Raw genomic sequence first — 12,825 nt, forward strand, 5'->3', positions numbered from 1 at the left:
GGTTCTCCTGACTCTACCTCTCATCTCACCACAGAAATGTGGTGGTTGCAGATGTGTGCTACCAAGTTAGACATGTATATGGGCTCTAGGTTTTGAAACTCATTTCTTCATGCATATGTGATAAAAGCTTTATCTACTAAACCATTTTACATGACCCAGAGGCACAGTTCTTGCGCCACTCAGAGCCTAGAGTGAGTGCCATGAAGCATATGGGGCTCACACATATTTTCAGAAAATAATGCCATCAACACACATCACACATATATACAAGCTGCAATTTTATTTATTTATTTAGACGAAGTCTCATATACCCCAGGGTGGCCTTGACTCACTATAGAGTAGGTGATGACCTTCTCTACTCCTCCACCAGATACCAGGGTTATAGACACAAGTCACCATTTCAGTTTGTGCAGTTTGGGGGATAAAATCCAAGCTTTATGTATACTAAGCAAGCCCTCTACCAGCTGATCTTCATTTCCAGCTCTGGGATACAGAACATTGCTTTGTTTTGAGATAGCGTCTCAATATGAAGCTCTGGCTGTCTCGCTATGTGACCCAGGCTGTCCTGGAACTTGCAATGACACACCTGCCCCTGCCTCTTGAGTGCTGAGATTCAGTGTGTGTGTGTCATCACACCCAAATGGGATGTAGAGCTTAATAACTAAAATTCATCACACCCAACTGGGATATATAACTTAATAACTAAAAATCATGCTAATCTCAAGAGACTGGGAACAATCTAGGAAGGTTTTGTTCATTAAATACATACATCCAATTTTGCACAAGTAACAATCTCCAGGTATTACATAAGTTTTGAATGTTTGGACTGGTAATTTTGCTCAGTAGGTAAAGGGAATTTCCTTGCAGACCTGGTGACCTGAGTCATGGTGACCTGTGAAACCTGTTTAAAGATGGAAAGGAAGAACAGGCTCCACAAAGTGTTGTCTGACTTGCACTTGCATGTCATAAAACGTGCAGCCACACATGTACTTAGTATACACTAAATAATAAATAAATGGATAATATTAACTTGTAAATGTTCAAAACCAAGTAAATTCCCATCAAAATAGATGGTACAATGAAGTGAAAATGCAAGTACAGTTTTTAAAATAAGTTTTAATGTGTTTCCAATGATGCAGAGATCATGCTGTACTTTAAGGACTTCTGGAAAAGAAAAAAGAAATGTTTTTCCTTCTAAATCCCAAAAGCACTTCAAAAGTTTAAATTATTTGAAAATCAGAAAGTTTGTTAATAGCTGATTTAAATATGTCAAGATTGATGAGTCAATTTAAATTTAATTTTCAATAATGAACATTCAGGAGGAAATAAGCATCCTTGGAAGTAAAATAAACATCCCACTCACATAGAGAGAGCTTTATAATGACAAATAATTGTAAGTAAATTAGTAAGTATTACGAGAGCTTCCCGAGCATGTAGCCAAAAGTATCTTTTGTATTTTTTATAAAATTTAAGTGTAAATGTTGCATAAACTCCCTCACAGACTTGGTTTAGTTAAGTTCTCAGGTCCTGCAACCTAAAGCTGATGCAAGCTTAATCAAACTCACTGAACCATACAAAACCAAAGAAGGGGACCTGGCTGGGAAAAGCAATGGTCAGTAGGAGAGGGAGGAGACAAGAGAGTAATGTAGGAGTGAATGGGAGCCACATATACGATGTGTGTTTCTGGAAATGTCACAATGAAGCCCATTATGTATAATTAACATATACTAATAAAACATAAATAGAGAAGTTACTATTATCTATACACCTATTTGTTGTATCTAGCAATTTTTACTTTGGATTCACAAAATTTGATGTCAGTACAACAACATTACCTAGAGTTTGCATTATTAAGCAATCTCCACAAATGTAGTTCTAATTTGAATCATGGTTGAAATAAAAAAAATTAGGACATATGTAATTTTACAGCAAAAATGGAGACTGATTTTCATAGTATATTATTTAGTAAGAAAAGTGGACAAGTTAATTATACACTTGTGAATAATGTGATTGCATTTATTTCTAAATAAATATATACATTTACATATGCATTAATTTCTGAGGCTTTCTGTATCAAACTATTGATTGAGTAGAAGAGTTAGGTAGGATTTTAAGGTAATATTTCCAGTTTCTATTTGAAAAATGGGTCATTAGGAAATTGCTTTATTTATCTTTTGCTAAGTAAACCTTGTGATCATTAGCGCTAGGATAATATTTCTTCCAACAAATTGCACTTTATACATATTATAAATAATCTGGGAACTTTATTGAATCTTTATTTTTAACATTCGTCTTGTCATTTATGTGTATGTGTATGTCTGTATCTGTGTGTGTGCATGCGTGTGTGTGTGTGTGTGTGTGTGTGTGTGTGTGTGTGTGTGTGTGTGCCTGCCCTTGAGGCCTGAAGAGAATGCCAGATTCTCTGGAGCTGGAGTTATGGCTGGTTGTGAGCCAAGTAACATTGTTTCTGGGACTCAAACAGAGTCCCTTTGGAAGAGTTGCAAGTCTTTTTAACCACTGAATTACTTCTTTAGTCTTTCTGAGTTGTTAAAAATGCATACTGTTACATTTAGCTACCCTTTTAACACCCAAGATGATCCCATTGGCAAAGCATCTGATATTTAGGCAAGAGGCCTGACTTTGGATTGTTGACACCTAAAAGCCAGACATGGTCAGTCACATCTGTAATGTTTGAGGGATAGAAACAGGTAGATCACTATGGCTTACTGTGTTCAGGGAGAAATTCTGTCTCAAAAGACAAAGAAGAACTGACTGTGGAAGACATCTTTGTCATCCTGCACACAGAGGTAGACAAGCACAAACACACATACACACACACAAATATGTATGTATGTATGTATGTATGATGTATGTATGGGGAGAGAGAGAGAGAGAGAGAGAGAGAGAGAGAGAGAGAGAAGAAAAGTTTTATGAATAAATTAGAGAATAAAGACTAGAAAATATGTATAATATACTGCAATGTGCAGAGTTCCAAATGAATTCAGTTCTCTTAACATATTTTAAAAGGAACCAGTATCTAGCATTGTGTTGGGAAGCTGGTATCCTGCAAGAAATGGACTTTCACATTTAGTTAAGAGCTCCTCTTTAAATTTTTTTCGAAATTTTTCCTTTATTTTCATATATGTATACAACAGAATATCATGATAGTTCCCATGTTTCCCCCATTTCCCACATTTCATGCCCTCTTTAATACATCCCTTACCTAACTTCATTTTTTGTTGTTGTGCTACAAACACAAAGTCTAGTTAGTGTTGCACATATGTACCTGAAGCATGAGAAACACACCAGTGGCCACATTCTCGAGAAAAGGATGGTTCTTCTCTGGCAACTATCTGCTGCCAATAGCTCCTTAGTATGGAATGAATCAGGAGTCTCTCTAAATGCCTTGAAAGGAATTTCATCTTCTCCCTGAGCCAGCCTGGTGTGCAGTTGCATTCATTATTTCTGCAATGTCCAGAACAACCTCATGGAGCAACTCTGTTGACTTTGTTCATCTTTCATAAAGAGTCTGAAAAAAATGTCATTAAAGTAGAAAACTTTTTGATCTTTTGTGGTTGCCACTCAGGGCTTTTACATTTGCCTCACTGAGAAGAGAACAAGACTACACTAATAGCTGTAAGATTCCTGCCATTGACTCAAATTAATTTATTTGATAGGGAGTCATAAGGTGGTATTTAAGTGAAAAAAGTTTATACTTCATGAATATGCACAGAATTCACACACACATATATGTTCACACAGGTGCAACTTCAAATACACATGTGTGGTCAAACACACATACGTGGTCAAACACACATACAAATATACACAAAAATTGGGGGACATAGTTTAAAACTTTTTGTTTCAATTTAATAACAACTATAAAATTTCTTTATAAATTGTATACAAGTGCTAATATATAATCAACACAATATTTAAAAATAACACCTGACTAAATTAATGAGAGAATAAATAAATAGACTGCAGTGGTGGTATTCCTATTATTAAGCTTTTCATTTATTGATGCATATATTTCCAGTTTCTTTTTACATAAAAATAAGAGCTTTTTCTATTTCAATTAATGTAATTTGGGTTTGCAACATTTAAAGAATGATACATGATTTTTCTGATATCCTCTAATGCAATTTTTAATATTTTGCATTTAGCACATTCTGAAATATGATTTTAATAGAACTGTAGCATTCATTCAAGCAGACTTCTTACTTTTTTGTAAATGATCCATTTTTCATCATTAAAGTTATTCTACTATTTGATAGATTCTCAGTCAAGCAAACTTATGCACAAATACTTCTATTTCCAATTGCCCAAAAAGAATACATTTCTAAACGTTAAAAGAGTCCTAAGTGTATTAGTCGGTGTTCTCTACAGGAAACGAATTGATAGAAAAAGTACATATTAAAAGAGTAATTATAAGATTGTCTTATGTGACATAGTGGGAAGGCCAACAATGGCTGTCACACACTGGACAGGTAAATAGTCCATCACTTTCTCAGTCCATATGGCTGGATGTCTCAGTAGTCTGAATCAGATACTGAAAGACCTGAAATATTACTGGAGAGTCACTTTCACTATACATTTCCTGCCTAAAAATGTTAATTCTAGTTTTAGAAAACAGATGAGACATCAATAGGATAGATGAACTTAGCTGGAAGACTGAAGGCAAGTGGATGAAAGCAAAAGCTCTCCTTTTTGCATGGCCTTTTATTTGGACCACCCCAGGAAAGTACTTTGCATATTTAGGGTGGGTATTTACACATCCAATAATCTGATCAAACTATCTGTCACAGGAATGGTCAGATGATTGCCTTCTGGTCAACTCCAGATCCAGTTATATTGACAGCCCAAATTGTGCACTCCTCCTATTTCACCAAGTCACAGGCATATGCAATGTGTTTGTTTAGGTTTCATATATAGTGTCAAGTGGCTCTTCAAACAAACCGCCAGCCATCATTTATAATAAAAAAGAGGAGTGCCCACTGCATTGCCTCTCCACAGGGCACTGTTGGCCTTGTAGCATCTTCCTGGTCTTGCCTTGGGCAGTAGTCCACTACTAATGGACATGTGCAGAATGCTGGCCATGACGGGCCCTGTTGACATGGTGACCTGCAGTCAGAACAGCTGCCATTTTTGTTTGTGGGGCTCAGTTGTGTCTAGTAGCCTCCTCACTCACTCAGGGAAGGTTCATTTGTTTGAAGTGGTTACTGAATGAGACCAGTAAATCTTTGCAAACATTTTGTTTGCTTTCACAGTGTAGATAAAAAAGTATCAGAGGGCAAGATACCCAAGTACTCTCAAGCTCTCTTCAGTTTGGAGTGTAAGAGTTGTGCTCATGAGCTTTAAGTGGATTTTTTCAGATTTATAGAATTTATATCATGTCAAGGTAATTTAATAAGGAGAAATAATTCTTTTTTAGTCTCCTATTAAATATGATTATAATTTTCTGTAAAAGGCATCTTTACATGATGATATCCTCTCTCTTTTTATCTCTTTCCCCTTCTCTGTGTGCGTATCCACAAGTGCATGTGTGGTGACCAGATGTCAACCTGAGTGTCATTCCTCAGGTTCTACCTACCTCAGTATTTGAAAAGGATTTCTCAAAACTCACCAAAGAGACTAGGATTTTGAACCATGAATCCCAGGGATCTGCTGGTCCAAGAGATGACTAAGTACTTTCCCCTATGGCAAGTTATGATTATTTGCCCCAATTTCTCCCATGGGGAATCAAACTCACATCTTAATGCTTTCACAGCATTCACTTTGCAGAGCATTTTATCTTTTTGCCTTCATGATGATTCTTTTTCATAATGCCAAATAATTATTAAACTAATTCTTTTTATTAGCAGTTAGTTGACTTGATATATCTTTATAATACCAACTGTTTGTTCAGTGTTTCAGTGAGACAATATGCTTAGTGAACATTCATTTGTATACTGAAATATTACTTAACATGTGTTAGTATAATTACAGTTTCTGCACCCAAAGTGAAATGCATGCACATCCTTATATACATGCTTCTAAATTTCTTTCATTATGAATATATGAAAGCAGAATTATGAACAGTTCCTTTAGTTTCATATAGTCTATTAAAACAATATTTGAAAACATTATTTGGAGGGTTGGTGAGGTGACTTGGTGGCTAATAGCACTTACTCCACAAACACCAGAGTTGGGACCCAGAATCCAGAAATACCTATCCCTCCAGCTCTTAGAGTAGTAGGGACAGGATAGACCTTTCTGATTTCCAAACTAGCCATAACAAGTGCCCAGGGCTCAGGAAGAGACTCTGTCTCTGTGGAATAGGAGACAAGTACTGTAAAAGGACACCCAGTACCCTCTTGTGGCCTTCAACCATGGGCATAGGCATGTGCACCTTCACAAACACACACACACACACACACACACACACACACACACACACACACACACACACACACACACGAACATAGTTGTTCTTATGAACACTGAGGATCCATTTTTGTAGAATTTGAAATTGTTCCTCTGTGCGGTTATATGCACATGGCCCCTCTACTCATCACTCTTCTCATTGCTGTGACAAAATACCCAACAGAAGTAACACAAGGAAGGGTTTCTTGGGTTCACAGCTTGGGAATACAGCCAGTGATGGTGGGAAAGCATGCTGGCAGGAGCTTGACATGATTAGCCTCCTAGTGTCCATAGTCAGGAAGCAGAGAGAGATGAGTGCTGGTGTTCAGCTCACTTCCTCTATTTTATTCAGGACAGGACCCCAGATCATGAACTTGAACTACCCACATTTAGGGCACATCTTCCTTACTCAATTAACCTATTCTAGAGACCCCATCATGGACATGTCCAGGGGAGTGTCTCCTAGGTCATGCTGAATCATGTCATGTTAAGAGGCAAGATTAACCCTCACCATACCTTTCCCACTCAGAGAAGGGTGAGCATAATTTCCTGACTGTCATTTTTCAAAACTGTTTTAAGAAAAACAAAAGAAAAAAGCTCATTATTGCATCTGCCTACTTTGTCTGTACAACAAGAAGTTTCACACAGGAGAGTTGATGGTTCCACTCACAATCATTTAAGTTTGCTTATTCATTATAAGTACCATAGAGAATAGCATGCTCCCAATTCATAATCCTATCACCTAATCAACCTAATAAAGGTTTTTCATTAAATTTCCCTAGTCTATCTGATTAGGACATTGTCTGAAAACAATGAGTTCATTTCCTGTGATGAATAGACAGTAAATTAAAGCATGCTATTCTTGAGCAGTACAGTATTTCCCTTATTTAGAGACCATAGACTTTAGGCAGAATTTAATATCAGGTATTTGAATAAACAGGGAGTTATTGGGTGACTAACACAGGCACTGCTAAATGTGCCAACATGCTTCCAGTTTTTGAATAGAAATGCATGGTTCATATTTTGCTTTTCTGCATTAGATAAAATCATCACCAATACAGCATGTGTGTATCTGGTGGCTAGTATCCAATAAAACCACTCTATTATAGATTTCCAGCCCTCTTTTGAGAAAGGATGAAGTCATATGATTGTTTGATGTTTTGTTCTGAATTTAAAGTTTAAAAGCTGAATTGAAAGTATACTGGTATGTTGTAGGCTCTTTCAGAACTACACCCATGTTGGTATCTATGCTCAGTGTTTCTATTCTGCCACGTTTATATAGAAGAGATTATGGATTCACAAAAAGATATTATTAATATGTAATAAAAATTTGCATTCTTTTATACATTTTTAAATTTACATTTCTTGCCCTGAGAATGTAAGACCCCCAGAAGCTCAGGCCTCCAGGATCTTTTCCCAGGACTGCAGCCACCCCAATCACGATGTGGAGGCAGAAACTTGATGCAAACAGCAAGAGGCTTTAATGAAAGGTGGACGTTTGTACAAATGGGCTCTCCCTGCATGCAGACTAGAGAGCAGCCCCATCCCCCAGGCACAGGCATTTTTTTGTTTGTTTGTTTGTTTAGTTGTTTTTTTTGGGGGGGGGTTGTTCGAGACATGGTTTCTCTGTGGCTTTTGGAGGCTGTCCTGGAACTAGCTCTTGTAGACCAGGCTGGTCTCGAACTCACAGAGATCTGCCTGCCTCTGCCTCCCAAGTGCTGGTATTAAAGGCATGCGCCACCAACGCCCAGCAAGGCACAGCCATTTTTAAAGGCAAAAACCACAGCTTAGGGAGGGGCCTCGACTCTCTGTCCTTTGAGTATGTGACCAGAGTCATGGGTTCCTAGGAGGCCCTTTGTCTTGAGGGGAGGGCTGGGAATCAGATGGCCTCCTGACTCACCAGTTGTAAAACCTGCAGACCTCAGGATGTGCCTGAGCAAATGGTAGCTATCTCTTTGTTTCATAGGGACCCTTAATTGTTAATCATTGACACATTGGCCAGTGGGGCAATCTGTTTCCTTCATGATCCCCTCGGGGAGTGTGGCCATCTGGGAATTCTTGGTACCCGGTTATCTTATGGCCTTGTAAGGGAGTAATTGCTGGCAGCTGGTAAATTCCAGGCACTAAGTCATAATAGTAGCCTGAGTCAGTTTCTTGGCTATATTTCTTTGCTAATTTTTAAGTTTTTCAAGAGATAGTTCAAATGGAAAAGCTACTTGTGACCAAGCCTGACATCATGAGTTTAGTCACTGGGGCTTACAGGGAAGGAGAGACATGACTCCCACAGGTTGTCCTCTAATTATCACACATATGCCATGCTATGGACACACACACACACACTCTCTCTCTCTCTCTCTCTCTCTCTCTCTCTCTCTCTCTCTCTCTCTCTCTCTCTCTCACACACACACACACACACACACACAGACACACACACACAAACCCACAAACACACTCATCAATGTTAAAAATGTAAATTTTCTTTCCATGACTTTATGTTTTCTGAAAGTATTTGGAAACTACCCTAAGTTTAGACAGCCCTTTGTGTAAATTTATCAAGTCTCAACATTTATTTTATGTGCTTTATAATAATCAAATATATTCTGATTGGTTTGGAATGAGTTGTTTGGAGTGCCAGGGTCCAGCCTGTATCAGTTCTAAGCTGCAGGGGCCATCTATTCCGGATTGATGTCATTGGTGCTGTGTTCAGAACCAGCTGAACAGCTCCTGGATCTGACCCTGAGTGGGGGAGTGTGGATCAGGAGGGCTCTCAGTCATTACTGGAGACCATGGTTTATTCAAGCATCCTCTTAAATAGCTTTCCAAAAGTGGAGCTATTGGCAGAAGACATCTATTATTATGTATAGAGTTGATATCAAATATTTCCTCTAATCCTAGAGACACACCTAAAACTGCATGTCCTCACTAGCCTTCAGGGTGGACCTACCCTTACTCTGGCCTAGGTCTTTTATTATACAAACTGGAAGCCATTCCCCACCAAGGACAGGCACTGGGAGGTAATCAACCAGCATCTGAAAAACAATAGGCTGTTCTGAACTCCTAGAATTGAGCTGAGGCCTATTTCCAAACATTGGAGTCCATACCCAAGATAATATGTTTACTGACATGGAACATAGTATTCTAATGCAAGCCATGGGAAACATTAGTGAAGCCCTAGGTGGAAAAATGGGTTCATGCTTTCCCCTAGGAGGTTATTTACCTTGTTAAAAATGAAGCAACTGGAAGTGATGAATATTGAAAATAAAGTTAAAAGGTCATGAGCTTCTTACAATGTGCCAACAATAGATTTTTTTCCATAATCTTAAAAGTGTAGTTTGTTGCAGTAATTGTTTAGGTCCCTGAGACACATTTTCACAGTTAACACAGTCTGGCTTTGGATTTATATAGTGCAGTATGTATTGAACTTCTGATCTCCCTGCTCAGCCTTCTATTTCTGGGGCTAAGGGTATGCACCACCTTAACTGGCTTTAAATGTGTAATATTTGGGATGAAATATGTCTTTGAAGTGAAGACTACATGAGTATATTCTTCTGTACACTGTATTCTGAAAGACCCACGGTGGCTCAGGCCCCAGGATTTTGGCCCAGGACCACAGAGACCCCAATCACCAGGCAGAGGCGAAAACTTTATGCAAAGAGCACAAGGCTATATTGCAGTTGTTTAACAAGGTGACCCCATGTTATGTCAGGCGTTTCATCCATCCACCATGTCGGATGGCTGGGGAAAGATGCCAAGAAGCCACATGGATAGAGATCTTATAGGGCAGCGTAAGGGGAGTGTCTAGGGGTATGCACAGGCTCAGGATTGGTGTGCCTCCAGGCTTGGAGGACTTGCCCTCTGTTGATTGGACAGCTGGTTGTTATGACCCATAGGCTCTCCCAGGGTGGTTGCTATGCTCTGTAGGTAATGCTGTGCACTTGTCCATAAAGCACACCCAGATCCGTAAAGCATAGCACTATCAGCTAACTTCTGATTTGTTTCTTGCTACAAGGCAGGCATCTGACCTCCTACTGACCAAGGCAAGGTCAGGAAACCATGTCTTAGGCTGTTATGGCTGTCGAAATGGGGAGCTGGTCCCTTCAACTCAAGCATTTCTCAAAACGTTTGAGTTTTATTCAGAACCAAACTAAAGCAACCCATATATTATATACCAAAACTTACCTAGAACACAAAAATCTGTGAACCAAAAGTCTTTACAAATATTCACAACTATGAAAAAATAATTGTGTTTTCAGCAATTTTTCCCTTGAAATTGAAACTGTAGATGAGCTAAAACCCTGATGCAATAGAACTCTGATCTTGGACCAATCAAGGCAGATCCTGAAGGCAGGTAAGGACAGCTACCTGATGTAGTTTAGGACACCAACCTGGCCTTTGGTGTGTAACTCACTAAATTAGCACAGATTTTCTGTTGTCCTTGCATTTGTACCTTTGGTCTACAAAGACTTAAATCATATTATTGCCTCAGATAGCACATAAATAACTTGATGCAAAGTGAATAGTGACTGGCAAAAGGCCATAGTATTTATAAGGACAACATGCTTTCATTTTTTTTTTCTTTCTTACTTTGAGGAATGTTCTGGTGATATGACCTGGCTTACTGTGTAGCCAGGCTGTCACATAGTTCCCAATCCTCCTGTCTCAGAATTCTGAGCTGATACATTATAGGCATGAACCTATACAGTGTCCAGGAAGATGGTAAAATGTACAAGACTAAGAATATTTTGAAGAAAGATTGTGTTACTGTGGAAACAGAGTGGCATATAGACCATGTATTTGCTTTCTGTTTTAAATAGAATTGGCAGAAAGATGTGGTAAAAACATCCCTCCAATCGTGCATCTATATTCTGAACATAGTTACATCAAAGATACCTTGGGAATATTCCTTAGGTAGTAGAATTCTGTCAGGACAATGATATAAAACTAGGAATTAATAACAGCAATTACAGCTTTTCAAAGACCAAAGTTCTTTTTTTAAAGAACTTAATATATATCTATATAGACATATAGATATAGATATAGATATAGATATAGATATAGATATAGATATAGAGAGATATAGATATTCTTTTATTCCTTTTTTAAATTTAAATTAGAAACAAGCTTCTTTTACATGTCAATGCCTGTTCCCTCTCCCTCCCCTCCTCCCCTGCCCCCCACCGACCCCCTATCTCAACCCCTTTCTGCTCCCCAGGGAGGGTGAGGCCTTCCCTAGGAGATCTTCAAAGTTTGTCATATCATTTGGAGCAGGGCCTAGCACCCCCTCCCCCTGTGTGTCTAGGCTGAGAGAGCATCCCTCTTTGTGGAGTGGGCTAACAAAGTCCATTCATGTTCTAGGGATAAACATTGATCCACTACCAGTAGCTCCATAGATTAACCAGACCTCCAAACTGACATCCTCATTCAGGGGTCTGGAACAGTTCTATGCTGGATTCTAAGCTATCAGTATGGGGTCCATCAGCTCCCCCTTGTTCAGGTCAGCTGTTTCTGTGGGTTTCTCCAGCCTGGTCTTGACCCTTTTGTTGATCAGTCCTCCCTCTCTACAACAGGATTCCAGAGTTCAGCTCAGTATTTAGCTGTGGGTATCTGCTTCTTCTTCCATCAGCTATTGGCCTAGACATAAAATAAAACAATGAATTTCTCATCGTATCATTTATCTGCATTCTAAATATCTTGGTCTACTTTATTTGCTTGTCAATTCTTTAATACAGAACAACATAGATTTTCAAATTTGACTAATTTTTTACATTTATTTCTTTGTGTGTATATGTAGTCACTGAGTATGAGGATGCATAGAATTCAAAGGACAATATTCAAGAGTTGCTACTCTCTCACTATGGGTTCTGGGATTCAAACTCAGGTCATCAGGCTTGTATGGCAAGTGCTTTTACCCACTGAGCAATTCCACTGGCTTTACCTTTTACTTTTTAAAGTATTAAAGGTTCCAAGGTGGGTACGTCTTTCATAGCCCTTACATCAGTGGCTCTCAACCCATGAGTCATGACCTAATTAGGGGTCACAAATCAGATATTTACATTATGATTCAAACAGTAACAAAATTGTAGTTATGCAGTAACAACAAAACAATTTTATGGTTGGGTCACTACAACATGAAGAACTGTATTAAATGGTCAGAGCACCAGGAAGTTTGAGACCATAACCCTGGATGAAAATCTCTGATTGTTGCGAGAGGATGAGTCAGTCCTTTCCAGACAAGCCCCTGCTAAGTGATCTTATATCAAGTGATCAGTATTAAACACATGTGCATGTGAGCAATACTAAATCAACTTATAGACATAAATATATATGTATATTTATATATGGGTGTGTGTATATATATATGTGTGTGTGTGAGAGAGAGAAAGAAACAACAATAATTAAAGAAGTCAAGAATTTGAAAGG

At 38.5% G+C, this 12,825-nt stretch overlaps 1 protein-coding gene across 1 annotated transcript in view; it reads left to right on the plus strand.

The window, feature by feature from the left end:
* The window catches only part of Dpp10 (dipeptidyl peptidase like 10), a 512,276-nt gene that overhangs the window by 443,885 nt on the left and 55,566 nt on the right, over positions 1–12,825 (plus strand). The gene's annotated exons all lie outside the window — the stretch shown is intronic.

The sequence above is a fragment of the Cricetulus griseus genome, chromosome 5, assembly GCF_003668045.3.
Source record: "Cricetulus griseus strain 17A/GY chromosome 5, alternate assembly CriGri-PICRH-1.0, whole genome shotgun sequence".
Taxonomy (NCBI): Eukaryota; Metazoa; Chordata; class Mammalia; order Rodentia; family Cricetidae; genus Cricetulus; species Cricetulus griseus.